A 27,032-nucleotide genomic window follows, 5' to 3' on the forward strand; every position below is an offset into this window, starting at 1 on the left:
GAATTTAATTTCAAAGGCAGTCAATAGTGTTTCTAAACCAATTTTTTGTGTAGCAATCACAGACTCAAATAGTTTACAGAGTTTTTCAGGCGCATTAGCACAGTCTGGGCACAGGTACCGAATATTATGGTTAGATTTCATCAGTTTCACGTCATATTCGGTGATAGGCCCTGCATAGCAGGCGCGATGGAAGAGCTGTTTGCAATAGCCACTATATGGAACAATCAAAGAATCAGATCTACCGAAACCTTTATTGCACTTTCCACAGAAATCACCCATTGTTTTCAGCAAGCAAAACGATAAAGTAAACCCAAAAACAATAAAAGAATAAGAGCAGTAAAAAACACGCCTTCACTCTTTGACAGATGTCAATTATATTTAGTCGCCTATTACGACAGGCATACCTTCCGCGGGTATATTCTATCCCCCTGAGGGCCGTCTGTTTTTATTGTGTCATGGTAGAACCTGCAAACAATTTTTCACAAATGTATTTTGTTGTTGAGATTAGAAAACTTTTGACAGACATTGTCTATGGTTCCTAGACAGAGAGAATACTTCTATTTATTTTCATTTTTTATTATTTATTTTTTTAACAAACTTCGTTCGATGTGCGTTATTTTGCAGTTAGTAATGCCAGCTCTAGGATATCCTAGTTATTATTTTTTACATTTCTCTTGTACCAACTTAATTTGTGTATGGCCAATTGGGAAAACCTATTTTATGAGAAAATCCAATAGCCTTTTGGAACTTTATCCGCTTCAAACGTGGTTCAACGAATATTCCGATCTGTATGACCTTTAATGGGGTAAGCTCCCAGTCGCTAACTGAAACAGTTGAGCTTTTTGCGGAATTCTTTAAATCTAACTTTGATGATGCCAATGTAGGTTTGGCTGGCTCTCATTCGCGCTCGGGACTTTGTGATCAGATAGATTTTGGCTCCCTCATTATCTCCGAGGATGATGTTCGCAATGCTATGCTTTCCCTTAAACCCTCGGTAATTTGTGACACTGATGGCCTTTGCGCCTTTGTACTGAAGCACTGTAGTTTAACTCTCTGCGCCCCCATTTGCCATATCTTCAATTTTTAAATCCGGTAATAAAAATGACATCTCTAACTATAGGCCTATTGCCAAACTCACAGTATGCTCAAAGCTTTTCCAAAAAATCATAAAGGACAAGTTGTCTTTTATCATTAAAAGGGTGATTGACCCGCGTCAACATGGGTTTGTTGCTGGTCGCTCTACTGTTACTAATCTAGGGTCGTTTTATGATTTCTGTATCTCTGCATTTAAGGATGGCTGCCAGGTTGATACCATATATACTGACTTCTCAAAGGCTTTTGATAAAGTTTCACATCAAATCTTACTATCTAAACTTGAGTATATTGGATTTCATTCTGTATTCTTATCTTGGTTAAAATCGTATCTGTCGAACCGGTCTCTATGTGTTGAAATCGAGGGCTGCAAGTCCCTCCCTTTTTATGCAACGTCTGGAGTTCCTCAGGGTAGCATTACCGGGCCTTTGTTGTTTGTGCTTTTTATAAATGATATTGGTTCCTGTTTTTTTTCGTCCTCTTTCCTTCTATATGCAGATGATTTAAAGTTATTTCATAGAGTTAATGGCGAGTCGGATTCCCTACTCCTACAAAATGACCTAAATAATCTTATCGAATGGTGTAGTGCCAATAATCTCTTCCTCAATGTGAATAAATGTTTTCACAAGTCTTTTACTAAATCATCTAACTTACATTCCACCCTCTACGATATCTCAGGTGCTCGACTGGTTTTGGTTAATGAATTTATTGACTTAGGTGTTGTTCTTGATTCCTCTTTCTCTTTTGTCAATCATATCTCTTATATGCCTCCCAAGGCTTACAGAAACCTTGCCTTTCTTCGTAGATATGCAAAAGATTTTAAGGATCCTTATACAAGGAAGGTTCTTTATACCTCTCTCGTTCGTTTAAAACTAGAATACGCCTCAATCGTTTGGAATCCTATCTATTGCTGCTATGCTGCCAGAATTGAAAGGGTTCAAAGAAAATGTATACGTTTTTGTCTATTTTCACTCAACTTTGACGACCCAATTCCATCCTATCACTCGCGCTGCTTACTCATAAATCACCAACCTCTCGAATCCAGAAGGATAGAACATCTGCTAATGTTCGTATATGATCTAATAGTTGGCTCTCTTGATAGCTTAGCGAAGGTGTAATTTAATGTACCTAATCGGAGTCTTCGACCATTTTTTCCATTTTACACGCGTGCTTGCAGTGCTAATTATTGTAGTTTTGACCCAATTTTTTGGGCACTAACTGAATTTAATAGACTCTCAAGGGAGGTTTTTTATTGATTTTTCTTTGCCGAGAAGCATCTTCAAGTCAACTCTGCAAGAGTACCTCTAATCTTAACTTGCAATATCTTTTTGTTTTTTGTTTTCGCTAGTCATGTTACTTACGTTTTTCGTTGTGGTTTTCAGTTGATTATTTGTTTTAAGTTTTTAATTTACTTTTGTATTCTAGTCTGTAAGATTATTCTAATCATAGACTGAATAAATTAAACAATACAATACAATACAAAAGAGTTACCCACATGCTGAACAAAATTTGCGGTAACTGTTTACTTTAGGGTACAACTGTTAAAACTCGTCCAAAAATATCGGGAGAGGTGTCAAAAGACGCGCCTAGATCCCAGGATCACGACTCTGGAAGCGGAAATTAAGACTTTTATTTCTGTGAAAAGATATTTCCAAAAAACCGAAAAATGGCCCCGGAGCACTCCGAAACCGGGGGTGGGATCCATAGTATTTTTGCGTAGAACACCTTTCTGCATTGGCGGCCTTCGGCCGCGCTTATAAAAAATTACCCTGGGTGGGTCCAACACCGGTTTGGAGACCAAAACTATATCCGCGCAAAACACTTTTACCCAATGTTTTTCTGTGGGTACAAAAAATCATCCAAATTACAACAACCACATGAAAATTTTCGATTTTGTTTGGAAAGAAAATTTCGGTAACTTTGGGCGGGTGGCTTGGAATCACGTCCATTCCAACCACCCACACATCGCAGCCCTACTTGTTATGTGTCAAATATACATCAGCTGCTCTGTTGAAGTTAGTTTAGTTTACGCAACACTGTCACTCGACTGATGACAAAACAATCGACACTAATTGCACAGTATGTGCACAGGGCAAACATTCAAGAAAACCCTTTCAGTATAGTAAGTCGAAATCAAAACAACTTTTAGAGATCATACATTCTGACCTGGTAGGGCCAAACGCATTCCATGGGTGGAGCTAGATATTTCCTCACGTTTATAGATGAATATAGTCACAAAGTATTTTATACTTCTTAAAGCAAAAATCCGAGGCTATAGAAGCGTTCATAGATTTTAAAGCGTATGTTGAGAACCAGACACAACGTAAAATCAAAATTTTCCGCACAGATGGAGGTTCTGAGTATTGTAGTAAACAATTTTTGCAAATTTTTAAATCGTCAGGTATTCAACATCAAATGACAAATTCGTATAGCCCACAACAAAACGGTATTGCAGAGCGTATGAATCGCACTTTAGTAGAACGAGCTAGGTGCATGATTTTTGATGCAAATTTAGACGATTCATATTGGGCTGAAGCATGTGCGATGGCAGCGTATATTGTGAACAGGTCACTTTCTTCAGCATTAGTTAACAAAACACCAGAAGAAGTATGGTCTGGAACAAAAGTAGACATTTCTCATTTGAGAATCTTTGGATCCACAGTGATGGTTAATATTCCAAAACAACTTAGAACAAAATGGAATGCGAAGTCAATAAAGATGATATTTGTCGGTTTTGATGGTGATAAGAAAGGTTATCGCTGCATTGAACCCAACACTAAAAACTTACAGTAAGTCGTGATGTAATTTTTCATGAGAGCCCTCCAAAAACGAACATTAAAGTGGATATTAGTACAACGATTGTTGATTCGGATAAAGTGAGGGACGTGGACTTCTCGGATGAAGATTATCCGAACCAACAAATTGAAAGCATGCAAAATGCGCATTAGAAACTTTTGTTGACGCGCATCCAATTGATAATACAGTAAGGAGTTTATCAGAAGTCGGTATAGATAATGAAACTAACCAATATGACAGCGATTATGTACAAAATGACCCAAGTTATAAAGATTTGTCGATGCAAGAACCAAGAAGGTATTCGCGTAAGCCAAAACCCAAAGTTTTAGATGCGTATATTTCATATATATCACGTAGCGAAAAATTTTCAGACCCGGCTACGCTAACTGAAGCCTTGAATAGCAAAGATAATAAAAGATGGCAGAAAGCCATGGAGGAAGAAATTAATTCGCACGAGAACAATACGTGGACTTTAGCTGAGCTGCTTAAAGGTCGAAAAGCCATAAAAGGCAAATGGGTATTCAAAACTAAGCGCGATGACAACGGAGATATATTGCAAAGCTCGATTTGTTGCGAAAGGCTGCGCTCAAAAGTTTGGTATAGATTACCAAGCAACATTTTCCCCCGTCGTTCGTTACATGACAATTCGTTTTTTAATTGTGTTAGCTGCAAAAAAAGGAATGAAAATCGATCAAATTGACGCTGTATCCGCATTTCTTCAAGGAGATTTAGCAGATGAAATATATATCGATCAACCAGAAGGTTTTAGCGATGGTACTAGTAAAGTGGGCAAGTTGAATAGAGCCATGTATGGTTTGAAACAGGCTGGTAGGCAGTGGAATCATAAGCTAATTGCAACTTCGAAACTTGACCCATGTGTATTTTTTAATACAGAACTAAATCTCATGTTAGCAATATATGTGGACGATATATTAATATTTTGATGTAATCCGACGGTGCTAGTCAAATTGAAATAAGTACTTAGTACATGTTTTAAGATGAAAGACATGGGATCAGCTACGCATTGTTTAGGTATTCGAATAAATCAAACAAAAGATTTTCTAGAATGAGATCAGTCGAATTATATCAATGAAATACTCGAGCGTTTTCATATGGATAATTGTAAGCCGATATCTACGCCAAGTGATCCGAATGTTAAGCTATCTAAAAATCTTGGATCAAACACAGACTCACTCAAAGATCTTAATTGCATCCCGTACCAAGAAGCAGTGGGTTGTTTGCTATATTTAGCACAAGGCACTCGCCCCGGTATCGCCTTTGCAGTCAACGACGTGAACCGATTCAACGCGAACTACAATTAATCTCACTGGTCGGCGGTGAAACGTATATTTCGATACCTAAAAGGAAGCATACATTTAAACCTACGATATATCAAACAAATCGACGATGGCATCTCAGGCTTTTGTGATGCAGACTATGCATCAGATATTGATAACCGACGATCATGCAGTGGTTACGTGTTCAAGTGGTCCAACGCGGCAATTACCTGGAACAGCAAGCTTCAACCAACAGTGGCGTTATCGACAACTGTGGCAGAGTAGTTGGCAATGTCAGCTGCAGTGTGGGAAGCTATGTGGTTGAAACAATTTGTTAATGAAATCGATCCCATGCCTCAGAAGGCTATTCCCTTAAATTGCGACAACCAAAGCTCAATTGAATTAGCTGAATCCGACAATTTTAGGAATCGGACGAAGCACATTGACGTTAGGCATCATCATATCAGAGACATGATTCAAGGTGTAACTTAACCAAAGCAGTACCAAAGGACAAACACTCTTTATGCGTCAAACTTTGCGGATTATGCTGAACTTACAAATTTCATGTGAAATATATTCATAAAAGATATTCTATTTTAAATTGAAATATTTATTACATACATATTGTGAATTTTTGGATTTAATACTTTGATGAATATTCTTTCATAAATTGAATTAGTATATTAATTTAATACATTTGTCAATTCACCAAGTGAGGGTGTTGAAGTTAGTTTAGTTTACGCAACACTGTCACTCGTCTATATCTGCTAGAGACCTCTCTGAAGTTGGCAAGACAACTTTTACGTGGAAAAAAATTACCTATTGGGAAAATTGCCGTGAATTTGCCGTAATTTATCCGTGAAACAAAAAAATTTGCCGTGGCCATATTTTAGAAAATACAGGGTGGCAGGCCAACTTCACGTGAAGTTAGCGTGCCACCCTCAGAAAACCACCTTAGAGACCAGCTAGGAAAATAATTCTTGCACACGAATTTGCCGTAAATTTGCCGTAGGTAAGTGGCATATTATATAATTTCGAAAAAATAAAATTTAACTTTTTTTTATGGTGCACCGCCAACTTCACGTGAAGTTAGCGTGCCACTTTTCGAAAACCACCTCAGACACCAGTTAGGAAAATAATTCTTGCACGTGAATTTGCCGTAAATTTGCCGTGAATTATCCGTGAAACAAAAAAATTTGCCGCGGCCACGTTTTAGAAAATACAGGGTGGCACGCTAACTTCACGTGAAGTTGGCGTGCCACCCTCAGAAAACCACCTTAGAGGCCAGCTAGAAAAATAATTTGTGCACACGAATTTGCCGTAAATTTGCCGTAGATAAGTGGCATATTTTATAAATTCGAAAAAAAAAATTTCAAATTTTTTTTATGGTGCACCGCCAACTTCACGTGAAGTTGGCCTGCCACCCTGTATTTTCTAAAATATGGCCACGGCAAATTTTTTTATGGTGCACCGTATGGTAAGTGGCATATTTTATAAAAATATATAGGCGCATAGTCAGTGGGTAAAAGTGTTTTGCGCGGATATAGTTTTGGTATCCAAACCGGTGTTGGACCCACCCAAGGCAATTTTTATAAGCGCGGCCGAAGGCCGCCAAAACAGAAAGGTGTTCTGCGCAAAAATACTATGGATCAACCCCCGGTTTCGGAGCGCTCCGAGGCCATTTTTCGATTCTTTGGAAATATCTTTTGACAGAAATAAAATTTTTAATTTCCGCTTTTGGATTCGTGGTCCTGGGACCAAAACGCGTCTTTTGACACCTCTCCCGATATTTTTGGACGAGTTTTAACATTTATACGCTAAAGTAAACAATTACTCTCATTGATTTTTCTTTTGCTGCAATTAACCAATTTAAGCGAACTGCTGAAATAAATTTTCTAAATAACAAAGTTTATTTGATAGGCAACTTGAATTCGGTAGATTAAATTTCAAGCAAGGCGAATTCAGTACAGGTGGTGTTTGCTGACTGCTTCTTCTTGATAATTTTCCACACAAAGCCTTGTACAACAATGTCAGTTAATCGAAATCAATGAAAATTTTCTTTTGACTTGACATTCTTCTGCACGGCGAATTGGTTGAATTCGCTTTGCCACCACCTGGTAAGGATTCGTCTTGATTTCAAGCAGAAGAATGTCAAGTCAAAAGAAAATTTTCATTGATTTCGATTAACTCAAGGCGAATTCAGTAGAGGTGGTGTTATCCCAACAGCTGATTGCTTCTCCTTTATAATTTCCCTTGTACTACAATATGTCAGTTAATCGAAATCAATGAAAATTTTCTTTTGATTTGACATTCTTCTGCACGACGAATTGATTGAATTCGCTTTGCCAGCACCTGGTATGGATTCGCTTTGGATTAACTGACATATTGTAGTACATGGAAAATTATTAAGAAGCAATCAGCTGTTGAGATAACACCACCTCTACTGAATTCCCCTTGATTTCGAGTTAATATTTTCACCAAAGTTCAGCAGTTTTCCCACAAGATTCATCACAAAGCGCGGCAACAAAAACAATTAAATTGGGGCAGTATTTACGGATGACTTCTGTCATACAAATGTGCATATTACACATTACAAGATTTCAAAAAGATTTGTAATATCCTCATGTCTGTATTTAGCGACTGTTATGAGACATTATTTATGTTTACCCAACTTATTATTCAACTAGCACAGGTTGAAAGTACAAAAACAAAAACACAATTAGGCCCACTTTCAGAACGGCAATTTTTTGACTCGGGCTTAACCTGACATGAGGGGTTGAAGTCATACATTTTTAACAATCTTTTTGGTAATAGTCTAGTTGTTGTTGTTGTTGTAGAAATGTTTCGCCCCACCTAATAGCTGCCACCGATCACAAATTGTCATCAATATCCTCTAACGGGAGTCCAAGGAAACTTGCAGTTTCGACAGGGGTGGACCATAATGTGAGGGGTGTTAGAGGCGTTGGTTCCACATTATAATTAAAGAGATGGTTGGAGTCATGTGGGGGCACATTGCAAGCAGGGCATACATTTTGTATGTCGGGGTTGATTCTGGATAGTTAAGAGTTTAACCTGTTACAGTATCCAGATCGAAGTTGAGCTAGAGTGACTCGCGTTTCCCTGGGGAGTGTGCGTTCCTCTTCCGCAAGTTTTGGGTACTGTTCCCCGAGTACTAGATTGACCGGGCAAATCCTTACATAAAGGTCCGACTCATGTTTGTGGAGTTCACCAAGGACCTGCTTGTGTTTTTTTGCTTCATACGGCTGAGTTCTTAGGTGCCATATTTCCTCAAAATGCTTACGGAGATGACTCCTTAAGTCCCTAGGCGGTGCTGGCTCATCAATCAGATGTCAGTTGGGATGCCCAGATTTCTGGGTATTCAACAGGAACTGTTTGGTTAGCATCTCATTTCTCTCTCTGATGGGGAGTATTCTCGCCTCATTATGTAGATGGTGTTCTGGGGACATAAGAAGACAGCCCGTGGCGGTTCTGAGCGCAGTATTTTGGCAGGCCTGTAGCTTCTTCCAGTGGGTAGTTTTTAGGCTTGGCGACCATATAGGGGACGCGTAGCACGCAAACGGCTGGCCAATTGCTTTGTATGTAGTAATGAGCGTTTCTTTGTCTTTTCCCCAAGTACTGCCAGCAAGGGATTTGAGGATTTTATTACGGCTCTAGATTTTCGGAACAATTGCGGCTGTGTGCTTACCAAAATGTAGATCCTGATCAAACGTCACACCCAAGATTTTGGGGTGTAGGACAGTCGGTAGCGTAGTGCCATCGCCGTGGATGTTCAAAATGGTCGACACTTGGGACGTCCTAGTTGTAAATAGGGTCGCGGATTATTTAGTCGGTGATAACGCCAGGTTTCGCGAGGCGAAAAAACTGGAGAGATCAGGGAGGAGCCGTTTATTTTGTTGCAAAGCTCATCGATCTTTGGGCCCGGGCCTGTGGCCATTATTGTGCAGTCATCGACGTAAGAAACGATAGTATTTCCTTCTGGTGGCTAAGGTAGTTTTGATATGTAAAAATTAAACAAAAGTGGGGATAGGACACCACCCTGAGGCACCCCTTGTTTAATTCTTCTTGGCTTTGATATTTCGTTTCTGAATTGCACCGATGCCTGCCGATCACCCAGATAATTTGCGGTCCACCTTTTAAGACATGGGGGAAGGGTAGACCCTTCCAAGTCTTGAAGTAACGTGCCATGGTTGACCGTATCAAAAGCTTTTGATAGGTCTAGCGCTACGAGTACTGTTCTATGATGGGGCTTCTGATTTAAACCACAATTTATCTGTGTTCTAATGGCATTCAGCGCGGTGGTGGTGCTATGGAGTTTTCTAAAGCCATGCTGATGACAGGCTAGCTGCAAATTTGCTTTGAAGTGGGGGAGCAAAATGGCTTCAAGCCACTTGGCTACTGGCGATAGGAGAGATATCGGGCGATAGGACTCTCCTATGTTAGCTGGTTTCCCAGGCTTTAGTAGCGGGACCACCTTGGCTATTTTTCATTTTTCGGGTATGACAAAGGTGGAAAGAGACAGGTTGAAGACGTGCTAAATATTTGAACCCCTCTTTCCCTAGGATTTTAAGCATCGGCATGGCTATGCCGTCTGGGCCCACTGCTTTGGATGGTTTAGCATGACCGATGGCATCCTCAACCTCTTTGGTGGTGATGGTAATTGGTGACGCGCTGAACTTATGTTTACGTGCGTGTCTGTTGACCCTCCGTCTATTTTTGTCGACCGTAGAATGCATTATGTATTGTCGGCAGAAAGCGCTAGAGCATTTTTTCGCATCCGACAGCACTTTGTCGCCAAAGGAGATGGAAACTTTGTCATTGTGCCTAGATGGATTCGATAGGGACTTTACAGTGGACCAAAGTTTACCTACACCGGCAGAGAGGTTACAACCGCTTAGGTGCTCCTCCCATTTCGCCCGCTTGTGTGCATCCACAACCAATCTGATGCGTTGGTTTATATCCCTTATTTGGGGATCGCCGGGATCTAGTTGTCTTATAAGGTAACGTTCTCTCGCTAAACTTGCGGCCTCTGCCGGGAAGTGGGGCCGAATTTCGGGAATTCTACCGGCGGGAATGAAACGAGCCGAGGCGGATTCAATGATCTTGCGGAAAGCACGCTCCCCTTGGCGGGCATCAGTTGGGATAGGGAGGGCAGCAAAGCGGCTGTCTGTAAAGGATTTGTATTCGTCCGGCTTTCCTTTTTTAAAGTTAATGAAAGTGCGTTTTTCTGCTACGATGAAGTCGGCGAGACGCTCGAGCGAAATAAGTATAGGCAGGTGGTCGGATGCCAATGTTACCATCGGCTGCCAGTTGACGCAGTTTACGAGTTCTGCGCTCACAGCTTCCTACCATACGTGAGGGGGCGTCTCCGTTTATAGTGCAGAACGTCGTTTCTTCTATTTGATCCGCTAACATCTCACCCCTACTGTCCAACCGCAAGTTTGAATGCCATAGATCGTGATGGGCATTGAAATCGCCTAAGATAATGCGATTGTTTCCAGTGAGTACGCCGCTGATATCAGGGCGGTATCCACTGGGGCAACAGGTGACAGGAGGGATGTAGATGTTGATGATTTCTAGATTTGCATCACCTGACCGTACAGATAATCCTTGACGTTCTAAGACACTGTTGTTGTTGTAGTAGTGCTTCGCTCCACCGAACAGCCGCGACCGATCACAAATTGTCATCAATATCCGCTAACGGAAGTGTTAGAGGCGTTGGTTCCACATTACAATTAAAGAGATGGTTGGTGTCATGTGGGGACACATTGCAAGCGGGGCATACATTTTGTATGTCGGGGTTGATTCTGGATAGGTAAGAGCTTAACCTGTTACAGTATCCAGAACGAAGTTGAGCAAGAGTAACACGCGTTTCACTGGTGAGTGTGCGTTTCTCTTCCGCAAGTTTTGGGTACTGTTCCCCGAGTACTGGATTGACCGGGCAAATCCTTACATAAAGGTCCGACTCCTGTTTGTGGAGTTCACCAAGGACTTGCTTGTGTTTTTTTGCTTCATACGGCTGGGTTCTCAGGTGCGGTATTTCCTCAAAATGCTTACGGAGATGACTCCTTAAGCCCCTAGGCGGTATTGGCTCATCAATCAGATGTCTGTTTGGATGCCCAGGTTTCTGGGTATTCAACAGGAACTGTTTGGTTAGCATCTCATTTCTCTCCCTGATGGGGAGTATTCTCGCCTCATTATCTAGATGGTGTTCTGGGGACATAAGAAGACAAACCGTGGCGATTCTGAGAGCAGTATTTTGGCAGGCCTGTAGCTTCTTCCAGTGGGTAATTTTTAGGCTTGGCGACCATATGGGTGACGCGTAGCACGTAAACGGCTGGCCAATTGCTTTGTATGTAGTAATGAGCGTTTCTTTATTTTTTCCCCAGGTACTGCCAGCAAGGGATTTGAGGATTTTATTACGGCTCTGGATTTTCGGAAAAATTGCGGCTGCGTGCTCACCAAAATGTTGATCCTGATCAAACGTCACACCCAAGGTTTTGGGGTGTAGGACAGTCGGTAGCGTAGTGCCATCGACGTGGATGTTCAAAATGGTTGACATTTGGGACGTCCATGTTGTAAATAAGGTCGCGGAAGATTTAGTCGGTGATAATGCCAGGTTTCGCGAGGCGAAACAACTGGAGAGATCAGGGAGGTAGCCGCTTATTCTGTTGCAGAGCTCATCGATCTGTGGGCCTGGGCCTGTGGCCATTATTGTGCAGTCATCGGCGTATGAAACGATAGTGACTCATTCTGGTGGTGAAGGTAGCTTAGATATGTAGAAATTAAACAAAAGTGAGGATAGGACACCACCCTGTGGCACCCCTTGTTTAATTCTTCTTGGTTTTGATGTTTCGTTTCTAAATTGCACCGATGCCTGCCGACCACCCAGATAATTTGCGGTCCACCTTTTAAGACATGGGGGAAGGGTAGACCCTTCCAGGTTGTTGTTGTTGTTGTTGTATCAATGCTCGCCCCACCTAATAGCCGCGACCGATCACAAATTGTCATCAATATCCTCTAACGGGAGTCCAAGGAAACTTGCCGTTTCAACAGGGGTGGACCATAAGGAAAGGGGTGTTAGAGGCGTTGGTTCCACATTACAATTAAAGAGATGTTTGGTGTCATGTGGGGACACATTGCAAGCGGGGCATACATTTTGTATGTCGGGGTTGATTCTGGATAGGTAAGAGTTTAACCTGTTACAGTATCCAGAACGAAGTTGAGCAAGAGTGACACGCGTTTCCCTGGGGAGTATGCGTTCCTCTTCCGCGAGTTCTGGATATTTTTCTTCAAGTACTGGATTCACCGGGCAATTCCCGACATAAAGGTCCGACGCCTGTCTATGGAGTTCACCAAGGACCTGCTTGTGTTTTTTCGCTTCATACGGCTGGGTTCTCAGGTGCCGTATTTCCTCAAAATGCTTACGGAGATGACTCCTTAGGCCCCTAGTGCTGGTTCGTCAATCATATGTCTGTTGGGATGCCCAGGTTTCTGGGTATTCAACAGAAACTGTTTGGTTAGCATCTCATTTCTCTCCCTGATGGGGAGTATTCTCGCCTCATTATGCAGATGGTGTTCTGGGGACATAAGAAGACAGCCCGTGGCAATTCTGAGAGCAGTATTTTGGCAGGCCTGTAGTTTCTTCCAGTGGGTAGTTTTTAGGCTTGGCGACCATATGGGTGACGCGTAGCACGTAATCGGCTGGCTAATTGCTTTGTATGTGGTCATGAGCGTTTCTTTATCTTTTCCCCAGGTACTGCCAGCAAGGGATTTGAGGATTTTATTACGGCTCTGAATTCTCGGAACAATTGCGGTTGCGTGCGCACCAAAATGTAGATCCTGATCAAACGTCACACCCATGATTTTGGGGTGTAGGACAGTCGGTAGCGTAGTGCCATCGACGTGGATGTTCAATATGGTCGACATTTGGGGCGTCCATGTTGTAAATAAGGTCGCGGAAGATTTAGTCGGTGACAATGCCAGGTTTCGCGAGGCGAAAAAACTGGAGGGATCAGGGAGATAAAAAAAAAAAAAAATAAATGTAAGGCGCGATAACCTCCGAAGAGATCTAAGGCCGAGCTTCTCTTCCAATTTGCGTCGTGCTCCTCTTGATTTTTCCCTACAAATTGGCCGGACGGGACCTACATGTTTTATGCCGACTCCGAACGGCATCTGCAAGGCAGATGAGTTTTCACTGAGAGCTTTTCATGGCAGAAATACAATCGGAGCGCTTGCCAGACACTGCCGAGGGGCGACCCCGCTTAGAAAAATTTTCTTCTAATTGAAAAATCTTATTTCTAAAATTTTGATGTTGCTTTGCCCGGGAGTTGAACCCAGGGCATACGGTGTGATAGGCGGAGCACGCTACCATCACACCAGGGAGATAGCCGTTTATTTTATTGCATAGCTCATCGATCTCTGGGCCTGTGGCCATTATTGTGCAGTCATCGGCGTAGGAAACGATTGTGACTCCTTTCCGATAGAGATATGTAGAAATTAAACAAAAGTGGGGATAGGACACCACCCTGTGGCACCCCCTGTTTAATTCTCCTTGGTTTTGATGTTTCGTTTCTGAATTGCACCGATGCCTGCCGACCACCCAGATAATTTGCGGTCCACCTTTTAAGACATGGGGGAAGGGTAGACCCTTCCAGGTCTTGCAGTAACGAGCCATGGTTGACCGTATCAAAGGCTTTTGATAGGTCTAGCGCTACGGGTACTGTTCTATGGTGGGGGTATTGATTCAAACCGCAATTTATCTGGGTGCTAATGACATATAGCGCGGAGGTAGTGCTATGGAGTTTTCTGAAGCCATGCTGATGAGGGGCTAGCTGCAAATGTGCTTGGAAATAAGGGAGCAAAATGGCTTCAAGCGTCTTTGCCACTGGCGATAGGAGAGATATCGGAAGATATGACTCACCTATGTTAGCTGGTTTCCCAGGCTTTAGTAGCGGGACCACCTTGGCCATTTTCCATTTCTCGGGTATGACAAAGGTGGAAAGAGACAGGTTGAAGACATGCGCTAAATATTTGAAACCCTCTTTCCCTAGGTTTTTAAGCACCGGCATGGCTATGCCGTCTGGGCCCACTGCTTTGGATGGTTTAGCGCGACCAATGGCGTCCTCAACCTCTCTAGCGGTGATGGTGACTGGTGACGCGCTGAATTTGTGTTTATGTGCGTGTCTATTGGCTCTCCGTCTATCTTTGTCAACCGTAGGATGCATTATATATTGTCGGCAGAAAGCGTTCGCGCATTTTTTCGCATTCGACAGCACCTTATCGCCAAAGGCGATGGAAACTTTGTCTTTGTGCTTAGTCGGATTCGATAGGGACTTTACGGTGGACCAAAGTTTACCTACACCGGTAGAGAGGTTACAACCTCTTAGGTGCTCTTCCCATTTCGCCCGCTTGTGTTCGTCCACAAGCAATCTGATGCGTTGGTTTATATCCCTTATTTGGGGGTCGCCTGGATCAAGCTGTCTTATAAAGTCGCGTTCCCTCGCTAAGCTCGCGGCCTCCGCCGGGAAGTGGGACCGGATTTCGGGAATTCTCCCGGCGGGAATGAAATGTGCCGAGGCGGATTCAATGACCTTACGGAAGGCACGCTCCCCTTGGCGGGCATCAGTCGGGATAAGGAGGGCAGCAAAGCTGCTGTCTGTTGCAGATTTATATTCTTCCCACTTTCCTTTTTTGAAGTTTATGAAAGTGCGTTTTTCGGTGACGATGAAGTCGGCGGTACGCTCGAACGAAATAAGTATGGGCAGGTGGTCGGATGCCAATGTTACCATCGGCTGCCAGTTGACGCAGTTTACGAGTTCTGCGCTCACGATTGAGATATCTGGCGAGCTATGACAGCTTCCTACCATACGTGAGGGGGCGTCTCCGTTTATTGTGCAGAACGTCGTTTCTTCAACACTAGCAACAACATCAGCACTGAAATCCAGCGAAGAATCAATCTTGCCAATAAATGCTACTTTGGACTTGGTAGGCAATTGAAAAGTAAAGTCCTCTCTCGGCGAACGAAAATCATACTCTACAAGTCACTTATCGTACCCGTCCTGCTATATGGGGCAGAAGCATGGACCATGACAACAGCAGATGAAGCGGCTTTGGGAGTGTTCGAGAGAAAAGTTCTTCGAAAGATTTATGGACCTCTACGCGTTGGCGATGGCGAGTACCGAAGAAGATTTAATGATGAGCTGTACGAGTTATACGCAGACATCAACATAGTCCAGCGAATTAAAACGCAGCGGCTGAGCTGGCTAGGCCATGTTATGCGAATGAAAGATGATGCTCCGGCCAAGAAAGTGTTTCTATCGGAACCCGCCTATGGAAGCAGAGGTAGAGGGCGGTCCCCACTCCGTTGGAAGGACCAGGTGGAAAACGATTTAAACTCCCTTGGTGTGACCAATTGGCGCCGGTTGGCGGAGCGAAGGAGCGACTGGCGCGCCTTGTTGGACGGCCATAACCGTTTAGACGGTTAAGCGCCAATTAAGTAAGTAAGTCGTTTCTTCTATTTGATCCGCCAACATCTCACCCCTACTGTCCCCCCGCAAGTTTGAATGCCATAGGTCGTGATGGGCATTGAAATCGCCTAAGATAATGCGATTGTTGCCAGTGAGTAAGGCCTCGATATTAGGGCGGTATCCACTGGGGCAACAGGTGACAGGAGCGATCTAGATGTTGATGATTTCTAGATTTGCATCGCCTGACCGAACAGATAGGCCTTGACGTTTAAGACATTGTCCCTGCGGTCGATGCCAGGATCAAATATATAATATTGCACAGACTGGTGTATAATAAACGCGAGGCCGCCTCCATTTCCGCTCTCGCGGTCTTTCCTGTGGACATTATACCCAGAGCAGGTCTGCAATGCAGATCTTGCTGTGAGTTTAGTCTCTTGAATCGCAGCAATGCGGATGTTGTGCCGCTTCATGAAATCGACTATCTCCGTAATCTTCCCAGTTAGTCCGTTACAGTTTAACTGTAGAATTCTGAAGTGCATGAGGGGTGACGCCGCCACTCTAGGGGTAAGTGACGGGTGACTACGCCTAGGTTGTGGAAGGCCAGGACGCAATTGCTGGTGTGGCCTTGGGACTGGGCGCCCTTGGGCAAGCATTGGGGTACCCGGATGATTTGGGTTTGCGACCTGGCAACATGGCGCGATGAAACCCGTCGAGGGGTTGCCGTCGCGGAGACCAGAACATCTAGGAAAGTGGCACCACCCAAGGCAGGAGCTGCATTGAGCGGATGTCGCAAACCTATATATTCTGTGCTGGCAGACGGTGCAAAGGGAGGTAGGGATTAAGAGTCTGTTTCCCTGACCTGCATGATTGCTGCCAGAAAAGAGGAGGGGAGACGAAGACGGGGGAAGGGGCTGATGCTCAGCATTGCTACCAGCTCTACTACGAAGGTAGTAGTTATGAGTGGTTACAGCTGTTTGAGTTGTTGGAAGGTAGTGGGGGGGCGCTTAGGCGTAGACTACGGGACGCCCTTGGGCGTGAGCAGCAAGGAGCCACAAAAGATTTATAAAAGTTACGTGGACGTCGGGTTTCGGGATCAAGCCCAGAACAACCTGTCCGATGCAACCATCCCTTGCACGAGACACACTGAACAGAGTATGACCGTCCTAAAAAGATTCTTTTCTGGCAAATGCAGGACCGGGGTCAGGAGACAGACCCGGATTGGGTTTGATACCTTCCCGGAGTAAGAGAATATGTAGCAGTCCTGCTGCAAGGAGCTGCTGGGAGGATGACAGTTTGTGGGAGGGACGAAACAAATTAAATGGGGTCACACTGAAATGACAGTCCTTGGTCGGGAAAAATCCCGAGTCGCTCCGGTACATAGAACCGACTGCCTTGGGAAGTGACCCTTCCAGGGCTTGCAGTAACGTGCCATGGTTGACCGTATCAAAAGCTTTTGATAGGCCTGGCGCTACGAGTACTGTTCTATGGTGGGGGTTTTGATTTAAACCGCAATTTATCTGGCTGGTGATGGCATTTAGCGTGGTGGTGGTGCTATGGAGTTTTCTGAAGCCATGCTATTGACAGGCTAGCTGCAAATTTGCTTGGAAGTAGGGGAGCAAAATGGCTTCAAGCGTCTTTGCTACTGGCGATCGGAGAGATATCGGACGATACGACTCTCCTATGTTAGCTGGTTTCCCAGGATTTAGTAGCGGGACCACTTGGCCATTTGCCATTTTTCGGGTATGACGAAGGTGGAAAGGGACAGGTTGAAGACATGTGCTAAGTATTTGAAACCCTCTTTCCCTAGGCTTTTAAGCATCGGCATGTTGGATGGTTTAGCGTGACCAATGGCATCTTCAACCTCTCTGGCGGTGATGGTAATTGGTGACGCGCTGAATTTATGTTTATGTGCGTGTCTGTTGGCCCTCCGTCTATCTTTATCGATCGTAGAATGCATTACATATTGACGGCAGAAAGCGCTCGTGCATTTTTTCTAATCCGACAGCACTTTATCGCCGAAGGCGATGGAGACTTTGTCATTGTGCTTAGACGGATTCGATAGCGACTTTACGGTGGACCAAAGTTTACCCACACCGGCAGAGAGGTTACAACCTCTTGGGTGCTCCTCCCATTTCGCCCGCTTGTGTTCATCCACAAGCAATCTGATGTGTTGGTTTATATCCCTTATTTGGGGGTCGCCTGGGTCGAGCTGTCTTATAAGGTCACGTTCTCTCGCTAAATTTGAGGCCTCCGCCGGGAAGTGGGGCCGAATTTCGGGAATTCTCCCGGCGGGAATGAAACGTGCCGAGGCGGCTTCAATGACCTTGCGGAAAGCACGCTCCCCTTGGAGGTAGTCCTTGGAAGGAGTCACAATCGTTTCCTACGCCGATGACTGCACAATAATGGCCACAGGCCCAGGCCCAAAGATCGATGAGCTATGCAATAAAATAAACGGCTATCTCCCTGATCTCTCCAGTTTTTTCGCCTCGCGAAACCTGGCATTGTCACCGACTAAATCTTCCGCGACCTTATTTACAACGTGGACGCCCCAAATGTCGACCATATTGAACATCCACGTCGATGGCACTACGCTACCGACTGTCCTACACCCCAAAATCTTGGGTGTGACGTTTGATCAGGATCTACATTTTGGTGCGCACGCAACCGCAATTGTTCCAAGAATTCAGAGCCGTAATAAAATCCTCAAATCCCTTGCTGGCAGTACCTGGGGAAAAGATAAAGAAACGCTCTTGACCACATACAAAGCAATTAGCCAGCCGATTACGTGCTACGCGTCACCCATATGGTCGCCAAGCCTAAAAACCACCCACTGGAAGAAACTACAGGCCTGCCAAAATACTGCTCTCAGAATCGCCACGGGCTGTCTTCTTATGTGCCCAGAACACCATCTGCATAATGAGGCGAGAATACTCCCCATCAGGGAGAGAAATGAGATGCTGACCAAACAGTTTCTGTTGAATACCCAGAAACCTGGGCATCCCAACAGACATCTGATTGACGAACCAGCACCGCCTAGGGGCCTAAGGAGTCATCTCCGTAAGCATTTTGAGGAAATACGGCACCTGAGAACCCAGCCGTATGAAGCGGAAAAACACAAGCAGGTCCTTGGCGAACTCCATAGACAGGCGTCGGACCTTTATGTCGGGAATTGCCCGGTGAATCCAGTACTTGAAGAAAAATATCCAGAACTCGCAGAAGAGGAACGCATACTCCCCAGGGAAACGCGTGTCACTCTTGCTCAACTTCGTTCTGGATACTGTAACAGGTTAAACTCTTACCTATCCAGAATCAACCCCGACATACAAAATGTATGCCCTGCTTGCAATGTGTCCCCACATGACACCAACCATCTCTTTAATTGTAATGTGGAACCAACGCCTCTAACACCCCTTTCCTTATGGTCCACCCCTGTTGAAACGGCAAGTTTCCTTGGACTCCCGTTAGAGGATATTGATGACAATTTGTGATTGGTCGCGGCTATTAGGTGGGGCGAGCATTGCTACAACAACAACAACAACAACAACAACGCTCCCCTTGGCGGGCATCAGTCGGGATAGAGAGGGCAGCAAAGAGGTTGTCTGTAAAAGATTTGTATTCGTCCCACTTTCCTTTTTTAAAGTTTATGAAAGTGCGTTTTTCTGTAACGATGAAGTCGGCGGTACGCTCGAACGAAATAAGTATAGGCAGGTGGTCGGATGCCAATGTTACCATCGGCTGCCAGTTGACGCAGTTTACGAGTTCTGCGCTCACGATTGAGATATCCGGCGAACTGTGACAGCTTCCTACCATACGTGTAGGGCGTCTCCGTTTCTTGTGCAGAACGTCGTTTCTTCTATTTGATCCGCCAACATCTCACCCCTACTGTCCGCCCCCAAGTTTGAATGCCATAGATCGTGATGGGCATTAAGTCGCCTAATATAATGCGATTATTGCCAGTGAGTAAGGCGCTAATATTAGGGCCGTATCCACTGGGGCAACAGGTGGCAGGAGGGATGTAGATGTTGATGATTTCTAGGTTTGCATCACCTGACCGGAAAGATAGGCCTTGACGTTCTAAGACATTGTCCCTGCGATCGAAGCTAGGATCAAATAAATGATATTGCACAGAGTGGTGTATGATAAACGCGATGCCGCCTCCATTTCCGCTCATGCGATCTATTCTGTGGACATTATACCCAGAACAGCTTTGCAGTGCAGATCTTGCTGTGAGTTTAGTCTATTGAATCGCAGCAATGCGGATGTTGTGCCGCTTCATGAAATCGACTATCTCCGTGATCTTCCCAGTTAGTCCATTACAGTTTAACTGCAGAATTCTGAAGTGCATAGGGGGAGACGTCGCCACTCTGGGAGTAAGTGACGGGTGACTACGCCTGGGTTGAGGAAGGCCAGGACGCAACTGCTGTTGTGGCCCTGGGACTGGGCGTCCTTGGGCAACCATTGGGGTACGCGGTATATTGGGGTTTGCGACCTGGCAACATGGCGCAATGAAACCCGTCGGGGGGTTGCCGTCGCGGAGACCAGAACATCTAGGAAAGTGACACCGCCCAAGGCAGGAGCTGCTAAGGCGTAGACTACGGGACGCCCTTGGACATGAACAGCAAGGAGCCACAAAAGATTTATAAAAAGACAGAACAACCTGTCCGATGCAACCATCCCTTTATGTCCCCAGAACACAATCTGCATAATGAGGCGAGAATACTCCCCATCAGGGAGAGAAATGAGATGCTGACCAAACAGTTTCTGTTGAATACCCAGAAACCTGGGCATCCCAACAGACATCTGATTGACGAACCAGCACCGCCTAGGGGCCTAAGGAGTCATCTCCGTAAGCATTTTGAGGAAATACGGCACCTGAGAACCCAGCCGTATGAAGTGAAAAAACACAAGCGGGTCCTTGGTGAACTCCATAGACAGGCGTCGGACCTTTATGTCGGGAATTGCCCGGTGAATCCAGTACTTGAAGAAAAATATCCAGAACTCGCGGAAGAGGAACGCATACTCCCCAGGGAAACGCGTGTCACTCTTGCTCAACTTCGTTCTGGATACTGTAACAGGTTAAACTCTTACCTATCCAGAATCAACCCCGACATACAAAATGTATGCCCCGCTTGCAATGTGTCCCCACATGACACCAACCATCTCTTTAATTGTAATGTGGAACCAACGCCTCTAACACCCCTTTCCTTATGGTCCACTCCTGTTGAAACGGCAAGTTTCCTTGGACTCCCGTTAGAGGATATTGATGACAATTTGTGATCGGTCGCGGCTATTAGGTGGGGCGAGCATTGCTACAACAACAACAACATCAACGGTCGCAGTGCAATCCCTAATAAATTTTCTATCTATCTTCATGTTATAAAAATAGTTGTATTTCATTTTTCCTCATGTGAAAAGGGAACTTTTAACGTCCGTTATTTTAAAGTAACCCTTATTTGACGAATCACTGAACGATTTCTTTCAAATAAAGTGTTTGTTTGCGTTCACCGAAGATGGTGAAAATGGCCCCTGGAATTGTTATCTTATATAGCCAAAGAAAGTTATGCATAAGCAAAATTTAGTCGGCAAAAAACGAATAGTTACAGAAAATTTTAAATATAATGCATATGTATAAAATGCATAATAATTATATAAAATTAGTTTGACATATCAGATTTGTCAATATTATTTTAGTCCTGCTACTTTTAACACATTTATAATATTTAAGAAGAACACTTAAGAAGTAAGAAACATGATTAATGCTTACATTAATACGTGTTTCATTTATTTTCATTGAGGAATAAGTTCGTAAAAATAAAAAGCACGTTTTTATAAAGTGCATGTGAAGATCCATTGATAAAATGAGTAATAGAAGGAACATTGGTTTATAAATTACATTTTTAAAATGAAAATCTCCAGCTAAAAAAGTAATAGAATGAACATTGGTTTGTACATTACATTTTTAAAATGAAAATCTGCTAAAAATGGAGCAAAACCCAAATACATTTTTTCATTTTCGTACTTAACTACACTCCCTTTTGTGATTCAGGATTTCGGGCAAATTTTGAAAAAACTCCGAACATCAATTCCTTCATCATATGACATTCGACTGCCTAGTCCACTGCCTTCCACTCTAGTCGCAACATAAGCTCTATTTAAGCCATTGTAAACCTTACCAAGTAGCGCAACTAACAGCTGATCGCTCAAAATTTGCACACACACACAAACCTCACTAATGGCCATATTACGGAAATCTTAGGGAAATTGAAGTTAAATTTTTAAACAGACATAAAATGTTATAATTTTGGAATATATAGCATCTAGGACACCTTAATTGCAGTAATTGAAAGAAAATGTTTGCTTATATTCAAGTATTTAATTATTTTTTCTAAATTTATCTTTAATATTGATGCAATGATTGATCCAATGGTCTTCCTACTGTTCTTCATACCACTCCATTCGAGTGCCTATTTTCACGGCCTGCGAGTGCCTTCCACTCTATTCGCAACATAACCTCGAATTAAGCAGCCAAACTATATAGTAAACAATGATTTAAGCTGCCAAACTATATAGTAAACAATGGTTTCTGCTTTCGGATTCTGAATCTTGACGCAAATACGCGTCTTTTCCTACCGCAATCGACATGTGCGACCCGAATTTTAAGTGCAGGACTTAAGTTGAAATTTTACTAAATTTGGGAATTGCGGATGATAATTTTGTGATTTTTAGGACCCCCTCTACCCCTACAAATCAACAAAAGTTTGAAAATCGTGGCACCTTATATAAAATCCAACCCTTGCAGTTTTCCATCTTGAACTTCTAGCTTTGACACTAATAAGCAAATAAAAATTTGTCTTCGAAAGTTTGTACATACTTATTCACATATTTAGTTCGTATACAGCATTTTATTGCATCACAAGCTCACAAATTTTATATAGAACGTCATACTTTAAATTTTGCAGGATTTTAAGTTGCCTTTAATTATTCTTTCACTTTTCATGTATATATGAGTTTGTGCAACTTTTTTTCCTTCAAGATTTAATTTACGTACACTAACGCTAGATGAGCAAACTTGCTACACTTTTTTACATTACAAGAGTATTTATCAACCAATTCAAGAGGGTTTCGAATATTTATTGCATTAAATTTTTGTTTACTATTTAAGCCACTACTGAGTTTTATTTTAACATTTTTATGTAGAATGGTATTTGTAATGGTAATTGTAATTTTTCGTAACAAAAAATTTGCAAAGAAAATTCGTCTCATCAACCTGCCGCAGTACAGCTATACGAAACGAGACAGGAGCAGTCGAATTCCTTTTTTTTCCTAATTTGTCACCCTGTGGTATAAAACAAGAACTGAAACCGCTACAATGGCAAACAAAACAAAACGAAATAACTACCGTCTGCTTAAACTCTTTGTTATCGAGTCAAAAAGATATCGATTTAGTACTCGAGTCAAGCTTCGCTGCGAAACTTCGAGTTTAGTGCTCTACCGAACCCCGATATTTTGGCCTATTCACGAGTCCGAACCCGAAACGGTATTCGGCTAATACACGGCGAATCTGAATCGAACACGAACTTTCATAATGAAATAAATAAATAATCAAGAGAATTTAACTTACCAAAAGCTAAATAAGAAAATTTACATTATGAGAAATGGCAACACGGCCGAGCTTCTCTTCCAATTTGCATCGTGCTCCTTGTAATTCTTCCTACAAGTTGGCGGGACGGGACCTACTTATTTTATGCTGACTCCGAACGGCATCTGCAAGGCAGATGAGTTTTCACTGAGAGCTTTTCATGCCAGAAATACACTCGGAGTGCCGCCCAAACCCTGCCGAGGGGTGACCCCGCTTAGAGAAATTGTCTTCTAATTGACAATACTTGTTTCTCAAATTTTGATGTTGCTTTGCCAGGGGCGTGAACCCATGATCTTCGGTGTGGTAGGAGGAGCACGCTACCATCACACCACGGCGGCCGTTAATGTGCTAATATGCTTGCACAATCCCTGCAATAAATGGCGAAGTATAAACACAATATCATCCGCTAAACTTCAGTTACATAGCAAAAAAAATTTTATTTAAAGTAATAATTTACAAAGAGGGCGACTGCTAATACAGTAAAAATGTCGGTGGAGGTGCCAAGCGACGCGTTTACCCACAGTATTAATAATCCAAAGGCGGAAAACAAAAGTTTTGAGTCGTTCGAAAGATATCAACGAAAACCCGAAAAATTACCCTGGGTCCCTGTTGTTGTTGTTGTTGTTGCTCTAAACGCATTTTTACGTTGGCAGCCTTCGCCGAGCCACCAATGGTGTGGGATTTAGTTTGTTTTTTTTTTTTTTTAAATTAAATCCGCGCAAAATTCATTTGTACCCAAAATTTTTTTCTGTGTATAACATTACAACAACCACATAAAACTGATAACTTCCAATGCAAATATCTGCGGAGAACTAAAATTTTTGTTTTCCGCCTTGGGGCTTTCGTTGTAGAGGTATGTATAGACGCGTCGTTTAACACCCCTCCCGAGGTGTTTGAACGCGTATTAGCTGTCGACCCTTGTTGTAAAGTATTACCAAAATTTAAAAGCTTTAATTAGTGTTTCTTTATAAAAAATTTTTAGTAATTCTGAATGCACATCTTCCGATATTTTAGGGAGCATATTATGTAGATTTTAGATTATTACCGCCAAAATTAAAAAAAAAAATTATGGATTTCGCCACTCAAGAGAAGCTCAGATTGCTCACCATATCCATTTAAGTTAAGTGCCGATCTACAAGTGAGGCCATTTCCTCCTGCGTTTCAAAAAATAACAGTGTTTTTTTTACATGCGTATACGTTTACGTTTGCGCGCAAAAAAACGCTTATCTTCGCTTAGATAATGTTTAGGAGACCTATCTAGCGACAAATATCTATAGAAAATGCACCGAAAACCGCAGATATAAAGCTCTGGTGGCCATAACGTATAACATATAGCTGAATCGGTTGCGATGAATAGTGGACACACATCATTTTTAGAGGTGATACATAGAGTTAGTGTAGAGGTGAAACAAAGACACATATTTAAGTTGAATTTGAGTATAATGCGTATTGAAATTTGGTAGTACTAATTTTGCGCGCAGCAATTTCAGAGGTGTATTTAAAGTTTGACGCTTATCAGTCCATATAAAGTTTAAGCGTAAACGTAGATAGATTTAAAAAAGAAGGATAATATCAGACTAACGAGATCAGGGACGGAAAATAATTATTTTTTTTCGGAGTCAAAAAAGTCCGGGTAAAAAAATTGTCCTACGTGAAAATGTTTCAGTTATCAGGTATCCCTATAACAATATCATGTCGAATCATGCATACTTTTTATTTTTCGCACTTTTTCCATAAAAGTCCACATATAAAAGTAAAATCTGTATTTTTATTTTTTGAGTCCGATAGAACTAGTTAAACTTAAATTTAACTTTTAGTTCCAGACTTTTATTTTTAAAAGTCCGAGTTTAACTAGTTCTATCGGACTCAGGTAATAAAAATCCGAAAATAATTTTGGGATGGATTTTATATAAGGTGCCACGATTTTCAAACTTTTGTTGATTTGTAGGGGTAGAGGGGGTCATAAAAATCACAGAATTATCATCCGCAGCTCTAAGAAACTCCTAGTTTATGAAATATAAGCTTTTTAATTTCCAAATTTAGTAAAATTTCAACTTAAGTCCTGCACTTAAAATCCGGGTCGCACATGTCGGTAGCGGTATCAAAAGACGCGTATTTGCATCAAGATTCAGAATCCGAAAGCATAAACTATATTTTTTATCTCGTTTAAAAGTTATTCGCGGAAAACCCGTTGATACTATTGTCGCTTTTTTCGTTGTTGCAATTAAACAAACGAAAACATATATAGGTGGTGAAGTGTTGCCAGCTCCTCAACAATATCTTTTTATCTTCGTAGAACATTATAAGGTGGTGGCACGTCGACATAAATGCAAACAAACATAAACTATCAATGTATTTTGTTTTTGTAAAACACTTCATAATTTGTAGTCTAATATTATTTGGGGTGCTGCGCAGAAGGGTGTACTACGCAGAAGGACATCACCGTTATACCACACACCCGGACTTGGTATGGCGTAGCCGAGGGTTATTTTTTATAAGCGCTGCCGAAGGCCGCCTATGCAGAAAGGTGTTCTACGCAGAATTACCGTTGGAATCAGCATACAAATCTCTATAAAGTCCGATTTTTTATTTTTTTTTTTTTTGAAAAAAAATATGTATGTATTCTGCACTTGTTCCAATTAAATACATTAATTTCAAATTATTCATAGAATTACAAAACAAAATACATTGATAGTGTATGTTTGTTTGCATTTATGTCGACGTGTCACCACCTTATAATGTTCTACCAAGATAAAAAGATAATGTTGCGGAGCTGACAACACTATTCACAACCTTCATATGTTTTCGTTTGTTTAATTGCAACAACGAAAAAAGCGACAATAGTACCGACGTGATTTCCGCGAATAACTTTTAAACGAGATAAAAAATATAGTTTCTGCCTTCGGATACTGAACGCAAATACACGTCTTTTGATACCGCTATCGACATGTGCGACCCGAATTTTAAGTGCAGGACAAGTTGAAATTTTACTAATTTTGGAAATTAAAAAGCTTATATTTCATAAACTAAGAGTTTCCTAGAGTTGCGGATGATAATTTTGTGATTTTTAGGACCCCTCGAAAAAAAAAGTTGGAAAATCGTGGCACCTTATTCAAAATATTCCCCATAAAATCTGTTATTTTGTTCCGATAAATGTGTATTGGCTCAGCAGGAAATCAGTACAAAATCGATTTCGTAATTCGAAATCGTGTTGCCGTCTCTATGATTGACCGATTGCAGAATAACTTTTCAAGATTATCTTTGAAATTGGAACTTGGAATCTTTTATATATTCATTTTAATATTTAAATTTTGCGAGCACGATGCATATCAAAATAAAGAGCACTCAAATTAGATGGTTTGCATTTACTTTCACAAGTTGTGTGTACACGATTTTGCATTTACTCCATTCTCATTTCATTCCCACATTTAACATTTGAATATGTTGTTTCTTTTTTGTACACAAATTTGATTGCTGCATACACCCATTCTCAAATAAACACACACACACTACTGAACCAATATAAATTTTTCACTGACAGTTTTCTTAAAAAAGGTTCATTATTTTGTACATATTTCAGTTCTCAGTTGTATTCTCACTTATTGCGAAACACTTATTACCGAATTGAACATCCGTTTGAATTGTCTTGGTCAAATATGTCCTCAAAATAAAAGCGTTTTTGATAAATTCACCACACCAAGTCACTGCAATGAACAGCAAGAACTACAGAAAATGATCTGA

General features: G+C 42.2%; 1 protein-coding gene across 41 annotated transcripts in view; it reads right to left on the reverse strand.

The window, feature by feature from the left end:
- gish (casein kinase I gish) overlaps positions 1–27,032 on the reverse strand; it is a 230,538-nt gene extending 203,506 nt beyond the window's left edge. For 35 of the 41 annotated variants that reach the window (XR_010952125.1, XR_010952128.1, XR_010952126.1 and 32 more), the window contains exon 1: positions 26,912–27,032. The gene's annotated coding sequence lies outside the window, so the exon portion shown is untranslated. Of the gene's footprint in view, positions 1–22,519; positions 22,926–26,660; positions 26,774–26,911 lie in introns of those variants that run through there. The other 6 variants (XM_067778882.1, XM_067778898.1, XM_067778885.1 and 3 more) reach the window with 6 other exon arrangements.

This window comes from Eurosta solidaginis, chromosome 1 (assembly GCF_040869045.1).
Source record: "Eurosta solidaginis isolate ZX-2024a chromosome 1, ASM4086904v1, whole genome shotgun sequence".
In the NCBI taxonomy this organism is placed as follows: Eukaryota; Metazoa; Arthropoda; class Insecta; order Diptera; family Tephritidae; genus Eurosta; species Eurosta solidaginis.